Source organism: Pteropus medius, unplaced genomic scaffold, assembly GCF_902729225.1.
Source record: "Pteropus medius unplaced genomic scaffold, Ma_sr-lr_union100, whole genome shotgun sequence".
NCBI classification, from domain to species: domain Eukaryota; kingdom Metazoa; phylum Chordata; class Mammalia; order Chiroptera; family Pteropodidae; genus Pteropus; species Pteropus medius.
In genome coordinates this window covers 5,986,699-6,004,942 of record NW_024342644.1, presented here as the reverse complement: position 1 = coordinate 6,004,942, position 18,244 = coordinate 5,986,699, and positions in this window count along the sequence as shown.

Genomic DNA, 18,244 nt, shown 5'->3' with positions numbered 1-18,244 from the left:
GAGACTTGACTGCCTGCATAAAGGTTTTGAGTTTTATTTGATGAGTATGTAAAAGCTACAGTAAGGTCTTTCTTCATCTGTCGATTCACCCACTTTTATTCATTAAGCTGGGCATTGATTTATTAACCAGCGGATATTTATTAAGCACTTAATATATATCAGGCTCTCTGTTAGGGCTGGAGCAGTGGTTCTCAACCAGTGACAATTTTCTACCCCAGGAGACATGGGGCAATGTCTGGAGACAGTTTTTACCTGTTTCACTGAGGGCAGGGTACTCCTGGTATTTAATGAGTAGAAGCCAGGAATGATGTTAAACATCCTACAATGCACAGGACAGCTCCCAACACAACATTTCCAGTCCCAGGATGTCAGTATTTCTGCTGTTGAGAAACTCTGGGCTAGAGGGTACAGATATCCAAGATTACATTCCTACTCTCTCTGAATTGCCAGGGGCAGTAGACACTAAACTAATATTTCAGTCTACTAAGCTCCACAATGAAGCAGATACAGGGTACTATGGCAGACCAGAAAAAGATATCACTAACTTTGCTTGGGGTTGAAAATTTTTCTGGAATAAAGTCACATTGGTGAAAAGTCTAAAGAGATGAGTAGAAGCTTCCCCTGACAGGATAGACGGGTGGAAAAAGAGCATTCAAAATGTGGCTTATTGGGGACCAGCGGACAGTTTGGCATGATGGAATACAGAGTATGTGGTAGGATGAGTTAGAGTGGAATGATGAGAGATGGAGGTGGGAGGTTCGGTTGGGGCCATATTCCAGGAGGGTGCTACGGGCCCTGCCAATCTCTACCCCAGCCCCACGTGATACAAAGGTCAGTGTCTACACAGGTCGTGAAAGGGAACTAGAAGAAGCTGTGTTCCACAATTCTGTTCATGGCATTATTGTCTGTAGATTTTATTTCTTCCTCTGGGCTCTAGTAAGCCTGTGTCCTCTGAGTTTTGAGTAAAGTTAATAGCAAAATAAAACTCTTGCTAATAATTTGCCCTAGAGATGGGAGCTGTCAGATCGTCATTCAGAATTTAAAAGCTCATCTCAATATTCTTTCAGATGAAGAAAATGGCAAGATAAAATATAGCAGAGCTTATTAGTAACATCTTACCCATTTTTTCCCTAAATGGTTAGAACATGCCGCCTTTCCCTGCTTTTTCCATCAATGTTTCTGTTATTAAAGTTGTCTATTTTTCAGTTCTAAATCCTAGGAGGATTTTCCCTATGAATTTAACATGACTGAGGAAACTTGCTCCAGGGTAAAACTTTGCTGCAAATTATCTAACAGAGACTAGGCTTCTTAATAAAGAGACCAAAAAATGAATCACAGCCTTTTTGTAGCTTCAAATGTGAAGATGCCTTTCTCCTTCACCTCCAATTTCATGATTATGTCTAATGGAGATAGACCAGCTTTATAAAATGATTGCATGCAGTAAATATCCTTTGTGTTCAGAATTGGAGGCTGCTGCTGATACAAGTCAGGAGAGTATATATGTGTGAGAGTTAGGGAGCAGAGGGGAGAGAGCAAGAGAGCAAGAGAGCAAAGAGAGAGAGTGTGTGTCAAGGCAAAGCTACCATATCTAAGCTTCTCAAAAGGCCACCCTATACATGCAGTTAAATGCTCATAGGTGTATGACACTCTTAGAGCCAGGCAGTGCTTTCTGAAATGACAGGTTACCTGTTCAAGCCCAAGTCCCTACAAATGTATAACTATGACTTTCCTGGGTTTTAGTTATTACATAAGCTCTATCAAAAGCAAGTATAACTTACATGAATGAACCAATTATACTAGAAAAGGAAATTTAGAGCAGAATTATAAATCTTAGTGTCCCCTATTCTATTATTCCTCCTCTTTGCAGGAGAAAGTGTAAGGTGTACCCCTACAATCTAGTTTGTGGGAGCCATGATTCTCACCTCCATTTCAGTAATTGATTCTAGAAAGCTTTTCCAGAACTCTTCATATTGTCCCTATGTTTGAAAGCTTTTTCCTTTTGAGAAGAAACCCTGCTTCCCCTCTCCCTTTCACTATTTAACCTAAATTTACTTACAGTGCTGTTAAAAAGGAAAAAGAGGTCCCTAATGGAGTCACTTGTGCTAAGCTCTTCTTCTGCAAAGGCAGACTTCATTGCAGTTTCAGCCTTTCCTGGGAATGTGACCTTTAACTAGTCAATCTGGAATTACCTGGTCAGCATTAGTGAGGTAATTGGCCTAATAGTTCCCACTCTGCCCCCAAAGAAGATGACCTTGCCTGAAATAATCCACCCATTGCTAGAAACTTTTTTTTGCCCTTTCTGCCTATAAAAGCTTTCCATTTTGTACAGCTTCTGAGAGCGTCTTTCTATCTGCTAGATGGGATGCCGCCCAATTAGATCTTTAAATTTAGTCAGTTGAAATTTATTTTAAAACAGTATTTAAGAATCTTTGGAAGGGCCCCTTAGCACGAGAATTAATAAAGGTCCAGCACTAGATGCTAGGCCATTCTAATGGCTTTACAGAAATTAACTCACTTTGCCCTCACAACATGTCTATGAAGTAGGTACTCTTATTTTCAATTTTTAAAAAAATTATTTAAATTAGTTTCAAGTACACAGTACAATGGTTAGACATCTATAAAGCTCGTAAAATGATCCCCCCACTTGCTCCCTCCTTCCCCTGGCCCTCCACCTAGCCATCATATTAATGCTAACTGCATTCCCCATGCCATGCTCCCCATCCCTGTGACCAACTATCAACTACTAATTTGTACTTCTTTAACCTTTCACCCCATTCTCTCAGCCCCTAACATCCCTCTCCTCTGTCTGTCACCAAATTTTCCACTATATTTGTGAGTCTGTTTTTGATAAGTTTATTCTTTTTGTTCCTTAAATTCTGCATGTAAATGAAATCATATGGTATTTATCTTTCTCTGTCTGATTTATTTCACTCAGAATAATAACCTCTAGGTCCATCCATGTTGTTGCAAATGGTAGGATTTTATTTTTTTTTTAATGGCTGAGTAATATTCCATTGTATATATGAACCATAACTTCTTTATCCAGTCATCTGTAGACAAGCATTTAGGTTGCTTCCATATCTTGGCTATTGTAAGTTGTGCTGCCATGAACATAGGGGTGCATAGATCTTTACGAATGATCGTTTTGGTTTTCTTTGGATAGATACCCAGAAATGCAATTGCTGAGTTAAAAGGTGTATCCATTTTTAATTTTTTGAGAAACCTCCATACTGTTTTCCACAGTGGCTATACCACTTTGCAATCCCACCAACAATGTATGAGAGTTCTCTTTTCTCTGCATCCTTGCCAACACTTGTTATTTTTTGATTTATTGATGATAGCCATTCTGACAGGTGTGAAGTGATATCTCATTGTGGTTTTATTTGCATTTCTCTGATTAGTGACCTTGAGCATCTTTTCATATGTATATTAGCCATCCGTATTTCCTCTTTGGAGAAATATCTGTTCAAGTCTTCTGCCCATTTTTTAATTGGATTGTTTTTTTGTTTTTGTTTTTTTTCTGTTGAGGTGTATAAATTCTTTATATGTTTTGGATATTAATCCCTTATCGGATGTATCATTAGCGAATATCTTCTCCCAAATGGTTGTCTTTTTGTTTTGTTGATGGTTTCCTTTGCTGTGCAAAAATGTTTTAGTTTGATGTAATCCCATTTGTTTATTTTTTCTTTTGTTTCTCTGAAGTAAGTACTCTTAATGGCCTCATTTATAGATGAGGACCTGAAGCACGGAAAGATGAAGTAGCTTCTCAAGATCACAGAGATAGAAAGAGGTAGAACCAGGAGTCAAGCTGTGATATTGTGATTTACAATAAGAAATATATATTTGGTCTTTGTCTCTGTTTGGCTAAGAGCTCCTAAAACTCCTGGAATTTCCTAAGAGATGAAAGTAATAAAGATGTCTTGTTATGTTAATGAGTGACTTTTAGACTGTACCTAAGGATGGGGCTGGTTGCCTGGTGAGCCAACCATTGGTTAGAGAGTTGGAAATTTCAGTCCCCCATACTCTGGGTAGAAAAGAGGGACTAGAGATTGAATCAATCACCAATAATTGATCATCATTTCTATGTAATGAAACCTCCATATAAACTTGAAGAGATGGGGTTTGGAGAACTTCTGCATTGGTGAACACATGGAGGTACTGGGAGAGTGGCAAGCTCAGAAAGCATGGAAGCTCCGTGTCCTTTCCCCATACCTTGCCCTATGTATCTCTTCCCTTTGCCTGTTCCTGAGTTATATTCTTTTATAATAAGCTGGTAATCTAATAAGTAAAATGTTTCTCAGAGTTTTGTGAGCCAGCCACTCTAGTAAATTAATTGAACCTAGAGAGGAGGTTATGGGAGCCTTTGGTTTACAGCCAGTATGTCAGAAGTGCAGGTCACAGCCTAGTCTTGGACTGGAGTCTGAAGTTGTGGGTGGGAGGGCAGTCTTGTAGGACTGAACCCTAAATCTGTGGAATCTGATGCTCTCTCTGGGTAGATGGTGTCAGAATTGAGCTGAATTCTCAGACACTCAGCTGGTGTCTGAGAATTGCTTGGTGTTATATGGGAACTAGCCCCCACCATACACACACACTGGAATTGGTACCGGAATCAATTTACAAATACAGGCCATTGGAGCTGTTAAGCTCCACCCAACCCTGCTTTAAAATTACACATAGCCTCAGATGGTTTCATGCAGAACATCTGAAGGGATACAATGGCAAATAAACTGTTTTGTTCGTTTTTGTTTTGTTTCTAAGGAGTGTGATTAACGGCCCAAGTTCTCTGTAGGAGAAAGTCCCCTTGAGTTTGAGGATTGCAAGAATTCTCACTATGGTTCTTATACTGCCCCTTCGAAGCAGCCCAATTCCACCCCATGAAGCAATTTTACAATATATATTTTTTAACTACTATGTGTTTTTCAGGGGAAAAAAAAAAAACCAACTTAAATAAATAGTGACAAAGTATACAGGTAGAGCCAAATGTATTAGGATTGGGGGATTTCCAGCACTGCGTTTTTCACTGACTAAAAATGTCCTCAAAAATTACCGAAGGACTTAAGTCTTGGAAAGACTTTGCACTTTCAAAGTATCAATGTTAATACCCATTTCTTTACCAGCCCTCTTCAAATGGCTTCAAATTTCAACTACTAACTCCTGGGGAGAGAACAAGAGCCTGGGCTGCTTAGTCTTTGAGTTTGAGGGGAGAATGTATGTGCGTCACATTTCTTTCTGTAACCAATACGGTAGACTCTCCAAAGACAGCCCTGTTCCAGGCCCACACCCACTGGGAAACAGGCCAAAATACTAGAGCCAACTCCACACAGTATTTCTGACAAATGGATTCTTCACTCAAGATTTCGAGGAAAGATGGGGAAAGAGTCACATTAAACATACTGCTGGCAAAAATGTCTTAAACACTTGTGCAAGCAACTCTGTTTCTCCTTTCCCGACACTATAAACACCAACAAAGGGAGCAGGCGGAAATGAGCCTAATAAACATAGGGAGGGAAAATGTGGAAGAAGAGAAAGAACAAAGGAATGGAAAATGCTCGTCTTTAAACTTAGGTGAACCAAATATCTTTGTTGGCTGAGTTAGCAAAGAGGACTCATCTGGGGAATGATTGTAAATAAACTTATAAAATTGAAGTATTTGCTTCTTCTCTTTAGGGCTCTGTATTACTTATGAACCATGAGGGTAAATTGCAATGTCAGGAGAGTGAAGATGGTGAAATTCATTTCTTTCCAAAACTTATCTGTTCATCTATATGCAATTTATCAAGAGAAGGCAGAAAGCCACACCTCTTACTACAGGCATACTCATTTTGTTGTGCTTTGCTTTATTGCACTTCACAGATGTTGCATTTTTTTACAAATTGAAGGCTAGACCCTCCACTAATTAAAAGATTATGACTTGCTTTATTGCAATACTCTCTTTTTTGCAGTGGTTTGGAACTAAAACTGCGTTATCTCCGAGATACGCTTATATAAGCCTTCACTGAAGCTTGGTACAAGAAATCATTAAGAGTTATTGATAGGTCTCAGGTTTTCAGCTCCCCAGTTGCACGACTAAAGCTATAAAAGGAAAGCTGTGAACCTGTTGGAGCCTTAATTTACTGCCCTTGAACTTAAATGTCAGTGCCTTGGGAAAAATCACATTTAAATGTAAATGTCTAGCTACATTCTAGTAATTCTGAAATCATCTGAGTAATAAGACAATGCCACCTGATTTTTAAGGGAAACCAAAGACTCTCCTTTTCTCAACGCCTCTAGGTGCCAGCCACCAGGGCCAGCACCACCCTAGATACAGCATCCAGCTGACACATTACTATCTGATGCATTGCCATCTATAAACATATCTGCTCAGAGCACTCGCCACATAAAACACTCAATAACTCCCCATTACATGCAAAACTCAAATAATACCCCTTAGCAGTCAAAATCCTCCATCACTTGGCCTCCACATCCTCTTCAATACCAGGTTCCTGTTCCACCTATAATCTCACCCACTGTTGAGGGTGGAGTAAACTATTCAGCTCTTCTGAATGAGCTTTCCATTCCCTCTCCTCAGTCCCGGATTTTTGCTGAAATGTTTCATAATGACTGGGGATCTTTCCTTCCTTCCCTTCCTGCACCGTGGCTGTATTCAGCTGGCCTAAACTTTCTTCAGGATCCAGTTTAAATCTCACTACTTCCACAAATTCTTCCATGAATCTCCCCTCCTCTGTCAAAAATGAACTTCATCCTTCATTATAACCCAAAGCACCTTGCTCCAACACATAGGTAGCATCAGAGGGTGTTTGTGCATTTTTAATACATATTCCTAGATTACAGTAGTTACTGCATAGCACTTATCATTATCTATCATAGTATACATTGACTTATTTATTTCTTTACTGTCTGTCTCCCCCACCAGAAAGTACAGGGATTTTGTCTGCTTTGTTCATTGCTGTATCACCCTTGCTTAGAACAGTGACTAGCAAAGAGTAGGTACTAAATAAATATTTGGTGAATGGTTCGTGGACGTCTAGAGGTCTCAGACTGTACTGTTCACAGTGACTGGCAAGGTGCTTTGTACATGCTTCTTGAATTTAACCAATGGAAGAACCAGCCACCTGGAACTGGCCCTGTATATCTCTTCTGCTTTGAAAAGAAGATATGAATTTAACTGCAATTACTCAGCTCTGGTGCTGTAAGGCAGGCAGACATGATGGAGGGTGAGATTCTCACAGGAAAAGTCTAGGTTAAACTTGTATGGGGAACTCTAATTGCTAATTCTAGTTAGAAAGAAGAAATCAGTTCAATTAAGAATCCTTCTTGTAAAAGAACCAAATAAGAAGCTGCTGGGCAAAATTTTTCATTTCTCATTCACTTCAATCAGCTTCCTCAGAGAAAGTGGCAAGATAACAGGACTTAGCAAGAGTGTTTGATTGGGCCAAAAGCTATGTTCCCATGACTACAGAAACCAAAAAGGAAGGAAAACCTGGTCTTTGGCCACTAAGTTTCTCTTTGACATATGCTTGAGAGGGAGTTGCCTTGTCACCTCTCCTGAGTTCTTAAGGATTATTTCTGTGAAAGATCAGCCTCTCAGGCTTGACTTTTTTGCCAATATGCTTCCAATTGGGAGGGCTAATCCTCCTAATTAAGCAAAAGCACGCACATTCCCTACTGAAGCAAGCAACAACAGAATTCACCTCTATTACTGAAACACTTACATTGTCATCATTCATATGGTCTGAAAAAACTTTTCCCCTTAATATTGGCAATTTTTAATGTGTTTATATCATCATCTTCTGCAGTACCTTAAGTGTCACAGGGCCTCCTTGTCTTTTTCTGAGAAATCCGACAAAAATATATTACAATAAATACAATGATATGAATATCCATAAAAATCACTAACATCAATTCCAACAGAATGTACTAAAAATTTATGTGCATGTCTGTGTGCATGTGAAAGTGTATTTAGAAGTAAGGTGGTAACTTTAGTGTCAGCTCGGTCAAGATTCTAGGTAAGTTCTGTCACTTCGTAACAGTGTGAATTAAGGCAAGCTATGTGAATTCTCTAAACTTTGATTTTCTCATCTGTAAAATAGGGGTAAAAATAATACCTGTCCACAGTTATTTTGTGGAGATTAAATGAGATAATGCTTGTATAGCACTTAGCAATGCACCTACAACATAGTAACCACTCCATAAGTGATGAATGAATAAATTAATAAACTACCAGACATCCTTCAAACTGCTCCAGACCTGCCACATCTCTGAGGCAATAGGACTTTTCTCATCCCCTAAACAATTAAGTCCTGAGACTACTGTTTGCAGCTGTGCTGGTTGCAACTTAAGGGGCACCATTCAAAGTTGATGCCCTAAGGATTTGTATGTTGACTATTACAATTTTACCTCATAAAATAATTTACCTTACAATAATTTTCTAGTAGACGAACTTAAAGGATCGTGAGGAAGGGGAGATTTTTTCTACTTTGCACAAAGGCACTATATGGGCAAGTGCAGGCCCTGGGCAATAAAGTGCACATCGGCGCCAGCTCACTGGAAGAAAACAAGCGGGTTAGATGAGTGTGGTTTCAGCCACAGTTGGGCTCATTCATGAGACTCTAAACACTGTAGGCATTGTTAAACAGAACTGAAAAGCTGCTCTCACGGGACAGTCTTTGGGTTTGTAAATGATACTGTGTTTGTTGTTCTGGTTATAGTCATTATTTTATTTTACTATATTATTTGCTGTGTTCAGACTCACCTGTGTCCTAAAATAGTCTGTTGTCATCACCTGCCTGCTATAATCATAAGGAAAAGCAAACCCAAGTTAACACCATGCCATCCGGTAGCCTACTGGTCCTCCTGAAATAAGGCCCTTTGCAGACTCAGCCCCGCTCTTTAGGTTGAAAACAGGTCCTGAATCTGGACAGAGGACCTGCACTACCCCAGCCATCTAGCTGAGAGATGACAAGAAAATGGGCAAAATGAAGCAAAGGTTATGTGTCCTAGTGAGTAAAGTAAGCCATCAGATCAACCACAGGGTAGCAGTAAGAGTTTGGGTAGCTACCTGGGAATGATAAACAGTTACCAGGACAAGACTGGTCATAGCTCCAGAGTTGGAGTCTCTTCCTTCTTCAAGCTCCCATAACACGCCATTTGTATCTCTTTATATTGGACTTAGACATTGCATGGTCATCCTCCTGGAAGTGTGTAAATGGCAAAGAGCACAGGATAGAAGAACCATGACTCTCTCTCTTGCTTGTTTATACCACAATATTAAGTCCTTGCTGGTTGATCATAAATCCATCTACCCACACTCATAATCCACTCTTCTGTATCTTGATTGTAGTGATGGTGGCTATACAACTCTACAAATATCTCAAAACCCACAGACCCATTCACCATAAAAAGTGAATATAATTGTATGTAAAATTAAGAGGATGTGGCAGACACCATTGTTGCCTACCCAATGGTCTTTTCCCAAACTCCGCTTCCTTACTAACAAAAACCTGATTCTATTCAGGCACTTATCTGTTTTAGGGGATGCTGGACCCTCCCAGCCTCTTGGAAATACATCTTGATTAATCTAAGCTAACTAGTAATTCAATTCCTCTCATCACTAACTGGTTTAAGAGTGACATTTGATAGAATTCTTGCCAATCTAAGATATGAGGGTCTGGATGCTTCTGCTCAGATTCTTTTTTCTCTTTAAAAAGGGGTCTCTTCTTTTCTGGCTTTTGGTATTGTGTGAGGATGTGATGCCTAGAGCTTGTACAGCGATCTTATGAAGATGAGAGGAGCTAACATACATGTAGAGGATGGCAGAGCAGACAGACAAAAAGAATCTAGATCATCCTACCAGCATTGAGCAGCTGAGTTTACTGATCCTGGAGACCTAATCAACCCCTATCACCTCCTGACTTTCTGCTATGGGAGGTAATACATTTTTCTTCTTATTGTTGAAGCTGGTTTATTTGGTTTTCCTATTACCTACAGCCGAAAACTTATGATAACTACACTGGCCCCATACTGTTAGAAATGGGACAAGTGTTCTTCTGTAGGTCAACAACAAATACACAGCAGGTGACTATTATACTATCGCCAAGATATATTATGTTTGTTTTGTTGCAGAAATTGTTTCTTGATTGCAGGTTGGCTACCTGTGGAGCCACTTGTACCTAATTCAACCAATAAAAAATGCTAGAAACTTAAGCTGACAATACCTTTAAAGCTGTCAAAGTTTATCTTGTTGTGATTTTATGATAAATTTCATTTTTCTCTTCTTTTTCTAGGTTCTTTCCTGCTGCATGCCGAATACTCCATTTTCGGCTCCTCATATGCGTAGTCTCTTGCTGAGTCTGCTCCCAAAGGGGCCTCCTAATGACTTTTTGTTGTCTTCATCTGTCTAAAGCTTCATCTTTTTTTGGCATTTATCATCATCTGGAAATGATATATTCTTTCTTTTTTTTTTCTTGATCTTACATAAAATCAAGATTGTCCACTGAATGTTAAGAATCGATGTTAAGGAAACAATCTTTAAGTCCTCTGTGCCTTTTTAAAAACCGCTTTATTCATCACCTTAACGTGTTATTTTTATTTTTCATACTTTTCTCTTGATTGAAAATGCTTATCCAGGTCATTGGAAGTCTCTCTATTCCTATTGAACTCTTTTTTCAAGTTTGACATCTCTGTCATTTATTAACTCAGGTTTCATTATCTCCTTATTAATCCAACAGAAAGGGATCCTCCTCTATCCTTCCAGCCCCACAATTGTAAGATAAAAAATTATCTACCAATTGTGTCTCGCAGGCAATGTGCCAAGTAGGCAATATATCAAGTAGCCAACATTTATCAGAACTCGACCCTTCCCACATCTCTCTCACCAAAATGCCTAGTGTTATAATTTGTTGAGTAGATGCTCAATAACTTAAATTGTTTTGAATTAAATCAAATTGAATTTGTATAGTCACTAATAGATGACAGGCACCATAAATTTTGGCTTTTCTGGAACACATTGAAAAGGACATCAGTACTTGCAGTATCTTGAGATCCCAATATCTACATTTAAGCAACTCAGGACCATCAAGAGCTAAATATTTATGATGTGTCTTATCTGGTTCTAGTTCATTGCTTCACCTTCTGCTTGCTGACACATCTGACACTTTTCATTCTAATGTCTAAAATATCTAGCATGTATAGATTAATTTATTAGTCAAACACCAGGAGTTTGCCTCTAATGATAAAGGTTTGGGGATGTTAAGGAGATTGTAACATCTAAGATTTTCTTAGTCTTCGTAGAACGGGAAGGAGGATAGAATTTATGTAAAAATTCTTAAAATGGCCACTCGGTTTATTATTATTTTTGATTGCAGTGTGAAAACATACAGACTTTTCATATCTAATTTTTGTTTCTTCTATTATTAGTCCTCAGTTCTCACCTCTGGTGGCAGCCAGATTTCATTTCATTCATTTCTCATTCATTTATTTATTCATTCAACAGTTATGTATTGAGAACCACCAGAGGGCAAGCACTGTTCTGAGTGCTCCAGGTACGAAATGGAGGAGAGGACTCTTGCCCTTTTGGACCTTCATTCTAGTGCAGAAGACACTGGAATGTAATAAATCCATAAACTCAGGAAGAGCTCAATTCTTTTTAGATAAATAAGGCTGAGTAAGAAACTGCTAAGGGATGGCCTCTCTGAAGAGGTGCCATTTGAACTAAGGCCTTATTTTAAAAGAAGATTTCTTATTTTGGGACATTCTTTAGATATTTCCTTCTTTGGTTCTGCAATAGAAGTATCTTGCTTCAAGAAATAGAAAGACTGGAGTCTAGTGATGTGGCATTGGGAATGTCTCTTTACTTCTCTGGTCCTCTCTTTCCATGATAACCAAAAAAAGAGGCTGGATAATGAACAAGATTCTTTGTAGCCCTGAAATTATAATACTTCATGAAAGTTATTATTAGACCTTTATAAAATTATTATATTATAACTAATTGTATTACTTGTATAATAATAAAAATTATTAAAACTTTATAATGTTTAATGAGGATGACATCAGAAAATTTTATTGTTAAGAAATTACTATCTGACTTTCCAAGAGTTAACATATTTTCTATTAATATCAGAAATCTAAGTGGTCAATATTTTTCTTTTAAAATGAATTTGTCTATTGGATCACTTTGTTCCATAAATTCTTTAAAGTTGGTGCAATTCTAGCATTTCCATGAATTAGGAACATGACTCAGACATGCTGATAAGATATACAACAACTGGTAACATATCATGGATCAGGTTTAGACTGTCAATAAATAAACCAGAGAGGCATCTAAAGGGTCCTGATCTAGTCTATTTCTCTTTTATTTCCTTTTAAGAAGTGAAAAGTTCAGGAATCTAAGGAGAAAAATAAGTGAAGAAATAAATATTGAACTCTCTTGAGGCGGCTGGATCTGGCCAGAAAAGACAACCACTAATATGTTTCAGTGCAAACAAAGGAGGTAACAGTCTGGATATTTACTGACCTCTGGTGCTCATTTTACCTTTGGGAACTTCATGCACAAAAGCTGACAATTCTCACAACAGTGAGGGCTGCCTGATTAAAAGTCGAATCTCATTATTTCTTGGTTAACAATTCACATTTTAAAATGAAAAACCCAGACTCGAATGTAATCCTATCTTCAGGCTTGATGAGAAGTAAAATGCTATTTTAATCTAATACCTAAGTAAAGGCAGGAAAATCCTCTTCGAGAGTGGAAGATGTTCATGGCTCTATTGTACTTCCTGTCTGTAAATGTGTGAAAGGAACTTTCAGGGGAAAATGTTCCCCAAAGCGGCCTTTTAAAATGTTAAGCCACTGCACTTTGGAAATGGAGATAAAGAGCTTTGTACTCCTAGCTATTTCTCTGTTGCTTTTTCCTGAGCTAAACCTCCTGTGTAATAGTTTCTTGGGTGAGCTTTGTTCTAAAGAGATGTTTCATGTTGCTGCTGTCTTGTCTCAGCAATCAAAGGCTCACTGAGTCAAATTTGGCCTTTAGGAAAAAACCCAGATAATGGCTGCATGTAATTATATGAATGTTTAAATAACAATTGGTTTTTAATTTAATTTAATGGGAGTAAAACTTACCACGACCTTACCCAGTGCCTTTCCTCGTGAGTGGCCACTGTGTCCTCTGGGTAACCTCAGAAGCTGGGAGCACTATCAGGAACATAGTGGGTGCTTTAAAAATATTTAAAAGATGAATGAATAAGTGAATGCATGAATGCTTAATAAGTGTGCTTGGACTGATTCTAAAACAACTTTTTATTTCCTTTTAGAAATCTAGCCTTCAAGTCTGCTTTTCTTTGAAATGTTTATTTCAAAAAATATATTAATATTGAAGAGTAATTACAATAGAAAGTATTCGATAATCATGCTTCTTTAATGTGGCCCCTTTTTCCCAGATAAATTGATGATATGTGGATCTCCAGAGAGATAGATGGAACAAAGCCAGATAAGACAAAAGTATTCAATGGCTTTTACCTCCCTAAGCTGCCTTGGATTCAGAGCAAGGCCACAATTTTAGTGGCCTCAGGGTCCACAGTCCAGTGTCCATGCAGAATCTTTCCTACTGACTCTAGGCTTGTTTGGTAAAGCTTGAGGTCACAGTCTGCCCTTCCACTCTTTGAGGTAATGTACTCTCATCCTCACCCCTCGGCAATTCCAAAGTTTTATCTCGAATTCTGTTTGTCGTTGGGAAGTATACTTTGTCCTACCACTTGAAACAAAATCTTTTAACTATATTCTTTGAATTTCCTCCAGAAATACACTCTTCTGCACAGTTTCCCAGATCTGACTTAGACGTGCTTTCTGGAATTAGCCGAAAAAAAAAAAAAAATGAGGAAAGTCTAAGTAAACTATTCAAGAACTCCAGCCAGTGAATCATTGGATGAACCTCACAGGGCTGAGACTTGCCTGACCCAGGGGAGAGAGGACAGCTCTGGGAGTGCACTTTCTAGGCCAAAGCCCCAGGAGCTGACCACCATGGAGGCCTGTGTGGATGCAGGTGCCTTAGGCACCCACTGAGGGAGTAGAGAAAATACTTAACCCCTGAGGTATCTCTTCCCCATATTTATTTGTTTATTCACCACTTAGCGGGTTTCTGGAGAAGCTGCAGAGTATGGAAAAGTGTACAGTGGAATACAGGTGTGGGAGTGCCCCCTTTTCTCCAGCCACGCTGCCCTTTCTATCCACTTCTCACTGATACAAAATGTCCAGGTACAAAATCTATGTGTGACCTCTTGACTGGTCACAAGCAGCTTCCTCAGAAGGCTAATGTGATTTTGCGCTACACACACACACACACACACACACACGCCCGCATACACACTATTATTTAAATTATGGAAAAATTTAACAAATAAAAGTCACAGAAATAATAAACAGATACCTGTATGCCTACCACCAGGCACAAACAGATTTTGCTAATTCATCTTAGATCTTTAATCTTATTTTTTTTAAGAAATAAGATTTTATAGAGCTAGAGCCCTCCTTCAATTTAAGTTACCCCACAGCTATTCTCATTGTAGTTTCTTTTACAATTGCTTTGATATAAATTATGAGCAAATAAAAAGAAAGAATAGAAAATAATACAATGAACATCTATGTACCCACCATCGAGGTTATTTATTTAGCCTTATTTGCTTTAAGTCTTGTCCTAAACTTTTTTTTTTAATGCCTACAGCACCTGGTCGGTCTTCCTAGGTGGTCTCCCATCCAAGTACTAACCAAGCCCGACTCTGCTCAGCTTCCGAGATCAGACATTGGGCTTGTTCAGGGTGTCATGGCCATAACCCATGGGCTACATCTCCGCTGGGGCACAAACCCAGGATCTTCTGCGTGTAAAGCAGATGTGCTAACTGCTACACTATGGAACCACGTCCTTGTTCTAACTTTTTAATATGGAAAATTTCAGACATATACAAAAGTAGGAAGAATAGTGTAATCAGCTCATGTATCTATCAACCAGCTTCAAAAATAATCAACTCATGGCCCATCTTGTTTTATCTATAATATAATTATAGATCATATAGAGTGATCTTAATAATCATACCAACCCCCATTCACTTCCATCCATCATATTATTTATCTATAAATACTTCAGTATTTATCTCTTAAAGACAAGAACTTAAAAACACATAGCTGCAATAGCATTATCATATTTAGATATAATGATTATTTACCAATGTGAGGCAATATCCAGAGTTTAAATTTCCAAACATCTTATTATAGAAATAATTTTTTACAGTTTTTGTTTTGAATCAGAATTTATATAAGGTCTACATATTACTATTGATTTTGACACATCTTTTAGGTATCTTTTCATCTTTAAAAGTATACTCTTTCTTTATTCTCTCCACTAATTCCTATCTCTTATAATTTATTTGCTGAAGAAACTAGATCATTTTTCCTGTAGAATTTCTTACAATGTGGATTTTTCTATGCATCTCAGTTGTGTTGTTTAACATATTCTTGTGTCTTCTGTATCTCCTATAAATCGGGATTTCGATCTACAGGCTACTTCAGATTCTGATTATTTCCATAGGGCAAGACCAACTTATTGGATGAAAAGGAGGGTGATCTCCCATTAGGAGGGAAATAATATCTGGTTGTCTCTTTCTATGATGTTAATAGACCTGCTGCTCAATGCCTAGATCCATTCATTCATTAGGTGTTGCAATTATATTACATATCATTCCTTCACATTTTCAGCTAGAATATTTCTATGAAGAGAAAATTTCTCACACATATTATTTGGCTAGCAGTTGTATAGTTCCTTAGGAATAGCAAGATAAATGCTTAACCAGTTTATAAAATAATGCATGTTTCCAATGATGATCAATTAAGTTTGTTTTATTTGTTTGTTTATCATTATAAAATTATGGATTTAATGTATTCGATGTGTCTCAACCCATTGCAATTATTGTCCTTTTTGATGATTAAATGGTCCCATCTTCAGCCAGTGAGAGCCTCCTTGAGTTGGCTCCTGATACATTAGATATGACTCTTTGAGACTTTCCTTGCCGTCTCATACAACAAGATGTTATGGCCTCCTCTTGTACCTTTCCTCCTCCATACAGAGAATCAGCCACTTTTACAAAGTGCACTGTAAGTGAAAAACCTTAAACTGGAAGCTAAATGTGCTCATTGATACTACTAGCTGGTCAGTATTTCTAAGCTATTTTGGTAAACAAAGCTAAGATGTATATACTTGTATTAAGATGTAATATATCATAAGTTTATGCTGATACTTCCATTCAGATTCATGTCTAATCTCTTTGATCTTCATCTTTATTTTGACCTCCTTTTTACCACATGGAGAATCTTGGATCTTAAAATAGCAGGAATGCTAGAATTCAAATATAACTACTCATTTGCTTTATCTCAGGAAACATGCACAGCAGTTTCAGAATAATCATACCAACACTATCCCTAACAATGTGATTATTGAAAATAGTTTAAGATAGTTTTGTTTGTTTGTGTGTTTTGAAAGATCTTATTTTTCTTAGGGTGTATTCAGCTGAGAATGTATCATCAACCTCTTGTGTGCAAAATCACTAGAAATAATTTTCACTGTGTGATTTTGCCACCATCTGAATATACATTAAGGTTTATTGTTTTCCTTTTATTTTCAATTCTTAGGGATTGTTACTTTCAATTTAAAATTATTCAATAATTTCAGATTTTATAATTATATAAAATATATGGTTCCAAAGACAAACAAATAAGGCGATATTCATTCAGAGAAATTTAGCTTCTGATTTTCCACCTCCCTAATAAAATTGTCACTTTTTTTATGTGTATACATATGCACATATGCTTGTGCATGTGTGTGTCCCATTTCTTAGCTCAAGAGTAAACATATTTTACTCCACCTTGGTTTTTTCATCTAAAAATATATCCTGGAAATCACTCCATATTGGCATTGAGAGGTGGTCCTCCATACTTTTCACAGCTGCAGAGTACTCTCTTATGTGGTGTACCCTAGTTTACTCACCAGTTTCCTAATGATCAAAATTTGGTTTGTTTCTAGTCTTTATATTGAAAGTGGGCCAGTAATAACAAGCCTTATACATGTCTTTTTATGTTTTCCCAGGAATCTTTGGTGGGATTCTGAGATCGCTAGGTAATTTAAATGTAATTTTGCTAGATATGGCCAAATTCCTCTTTATATGGTTTGTACCATTTTGTATCCCTATCAGCAATATATGAGAATACTTGTTTCCCTACAGCTTTACCAATATAGTATATTGTCAAATTTTAGATTTTTGCTAATCTTTTTGTGAGAAATGGATCCTGGTGCAGTTTTGATGTGTATTTCTGTTTGAAGTGAGTTTGGGCAACATTTCAAATGATTAAAAGCCATTTTCATTTCTTTTTCAATGAACTATTTTCTTTAGCAATGTTGTCCATAGCAGTGCTGTCCAATATAATTACAATAATGGAAACATTCTATACCTGCATTATCAATTCAGTAGCCACCAAACATGTGCTATTGAATATGTGAAATGTGGCTGTTGCAAATAAGGAACTGAATTTTTAATTGTTTACTTTTAATTAATCTAAATTTAAATAACCACATGTGACTAGTGGCAACTGTGTTGGATAGTCCAGTTGCACCAGGTTTTTAGTCGAGTCTCTCTTTTTAGAAGCTCTTTCTGTATTAGGAGTATTAGTCCCAAGAGAAAGAGAAGCAGCCTCTGACATTTGAGAAGCAGCCTGCCACGGCTGGACCTCAGTGCTGTCATGAGGTTGCGTGGTACTTACAGCTAAACCTGGGTGTTCGTCCGTTGAGTATAAACAATCTCATAGAGCGCCAACATCAGACAAGGCTACTCTGCAACCACGATGAAGTGAGACAAAACAAAACACAACAAACCAGTGTTTGAGAATTTTTTCTAAACACAGACAAAAACAAAGTTACTTTTAGCAGCATTATTCACAGTGGCCAGGACATGGAAGCAACCAAAGTGTCTTACGATAGATGATTGGCTAAAGAAGCTGTGGTACATATACAATGGAATATTACTCAGCCATAAGAAGAGATGAAATACTGCTATTTGCAACAACATAGATGGACCTTGAAATAATCATACTAAGTGAAATAAGCCAGACAGAAAAGGTTGAAAATCACATGATATCACATATGTGGGATATAAACCTAAAAGCAACAAATGAACAGGACAAACAAACCAAAACTCATGGACATGAACAATGG